Source organism: Arachis stenosperma, chromosome 5 (assembly GCF_014773155.1).
Source record: "Arachis stenosperma cultivar V10309 chromosome 5, arast.V10309.gnm1.PFL2, whole genome shotgun sequence".
In the NCBI taxonomy this organism is placed as follows: Eukaryota; Viridiplantae; Streptophyta; class Magnoliopsida; order Fabales; family Fabaceae; genus Arachis; species Arachis stenosperma.
Genome location: NC_080381.1, coordinates 96,955,999 through 96,958,958, shown reverse-complemented (window position 1 = coordinate 96,958,958; position 2,960 = coordinate 96,955,999).

Sequence of the window (2,960 nt, the reverse complement as noted above, 5' to 3'; positions counted from 1 at the left end):
AGATTTAGAATTCAACTTTGTAATTTTGGATTTCATCAATACCTTGAGAATTTGATTTTCATTGTTGATCTTTGATCTTTGTTGTTAGTTCCTTGTGTTGTAATACTTTTAATTCCACTTTTCTTATCATTTCACTATGACTTTCTTTCTTGCTCATCACATGTTTGATAAAATGTCAACATTAGTTATGGAGTAGAAATATCTCACTTGGCATAGGGTTGGGCCATTAGAAGAAGTTGAATAGTTGTGTCAATTGTTGATTTGAAATTAGGAATTGCTAATTGACTTGGAGTGCACTAAAGCTAGATTCTCATGAGGTGAAGCTAGGACTTGTGACTTAAGTTTATTATCTTCATTTGACTTTCCTCTATACCTAGGGGATAACTAAATGAGGCAAGGCCTAATTGTCGTCATCATTGAGTAAACTATAAGGATAGAAATTCTAATGCCAACCCTAAGCCAAGTCCTTTAATGATTGATTGTTTGTTTCCTATTACCTTGCTAAAACCTTCAAAGAATTTCAACAAAGCTTTCTAATCAATAAGATGCACACTTTGGCAATTCCAAGGGAGGACGACTCGGGAGACTTGTACTCTCGGATATAGATTGTAGGATTGTTTGGTACGAAATTTAAGTGTCGATTAGACTATATTCACGATCATATTCATCTTTGGATTCTAATTCGGCATGCAAAATTTCGTTTATCAAAATGGCGCCGTTGCCGGGGAACTTGCTTAGTGTGCCATGTTATTGTTTGGAATAAGTGTACATAGTTGCATTTCATTGTAAATTGTTCAAGTGACTAACCCTTCATCGTTACCATGAATTTCATTTCCCCTTCATTGCATGACGCGTTCACAACCGAATTCGAGCTTAGTCCCTTTTGATCCGGAAATAGAACGAACTTTGTTTCATATTAGACAAGCTCGGAGGCGGCTAAAGTTTGGAAAAGGTGAAGAGGTTTTCACCACCTCAACCACCTTACTAAAAGTGAACATTGAACCGTCACTCAAAGAAGGCATTAGTCATACTCCCATCAATCTCACTAACAATTCTTCTTTTGTTTTAGGTACTAATACCATGGATGCTCCGAGGAGAGTTACCATCAAGGAAGCGGGTGCACCGGATTATGTCCTTCAAACCCTTCATGTAACTCACCCCAACTTGAATGCAAACTTTAAATTGAAGACCGCTTTGATCAACCTCCTACCCAAGTTTCACGGGCTTCCCGCACAAGACCCTATTCGACATCTCAAGGACTTCCATCACATATGCTCAACTACTAGACGGGAAGGGTCCGATGAAGTTGCTATATGGTTGTTTGCTTTCCCTTTCTCTCTTGAAGACAAGGCTAAAGAATGGTTCTACACTCTCTCTAGTGAAGTCACCTCCGATTGGGACCTACTTAGAAGAGGATTCTTGGATAAATTCTTGCCCCCGGAGAAGATGGATAGGCTAAGGAACGAAATGTCTTGTATTGTGCAAGGTGAGACGGAACCACTCTACGAGTATTGGGAACGGTTTCGCAAACTACTAGACGCATGCCCTAATCACATGATCGACACTCAAGTATTGCTTGGATACATATGTCAAGGGATGCGAGAGCAAGATAGAACCCTCTTTGACACTTCTAGCAATGGTTCTTTGTCCAAATATAAAACCGCGGAGGAGGCATGGCAACTTATCATTGACTTAGCCGAATCCAATCAACATATGAGGCGAAGAGTCAACCGTCCAAGGACCGTGAATGAGGTATCAACTAGTAGTGAAACCACCGCTCTAACTCAATCCTTGAATGAGATGACATCCATCTTGAGGCAACTCCAATTGAACCAACAACAACCACAACAACCTCAACCAAACCAACAACACCCTCCACCACCTCAACAACACAACCAACAATTGGTCCCTCAAAGAGTATGTGGCATTTGCTCTTGCTACTCTCACTACACGGATGAGTGCCCAAGCCTTCAAGAAGATAACACCTTGGCGGCTACCCATAATTTCTATGACCGCCCCAATCAAGGGCACTACCAAGGCGGTAATCCTAACTAAGGAAACCCTTATCAAGGAGGAGGCTACAACCAAGGGAGTGGATACCATAATCAAAATTGGAGAGACAATCATCAACAAGGGAATAGGGATAACAACAACAATGGAGGAGGTCAAAGATGGGGCAACAACTCACAAAACTTCTCACAAAACCGACCATACAACTCACAAAATCAACCATACAACCAACAAAACCCACAAAGAAACTACCAAACATACCAACCTCCACATCAAAGACCACCACCAAACCAACCACAAACTCCTCAACTCACATATGCAACCACTCCCTCTAACCAAGACGAAACACTCCGGACCATTATCCATGGCCAAAAGGAACTACAAAACACACTTGCTTCCGGTCTCACCGGCCTCACCTCTACACTACAAGCTCTTCTTGCACGCATGGATACACTGTCAACTTCCACTCCTCAACCCCCAATCCAAAGTGTCATTCCCTCTCAACCCCAACCAAATCCAAAGGGGGGCATCAATGCCATCACCCTTAGATCCGGAACACAACTAAAAGAGAAGGAAACAAAGGACTCAAATCCTATCACAACTACCCAAGAGGAAGAGGGAATAGATATAGAAGAGATAGCGGAAGAGGAGACACCACAAGTCATAGTTGAGGATGAAGCCCAACCAACAAGGGAGACTACCAAGGCCAAAAGAACCTTGGAAGAAGAAATTGCCCAACCACTTCCGTTTCCAACACTTGCAAAGAAAGCTAGAAAGCGCATAAAACTCGACCCAAAAATGGTAGAAATGTTCAAGAAAGTTGAGGTAACCATCCCCCTCTTTGATGCTATACATCAAGTTCCTAGATATGCAAAATTCCTCAAAGATCTATGCATAAACAAGGATAGAATTCTTGAATTGGACACCATCCCATTGGGGAGTTCTATTTC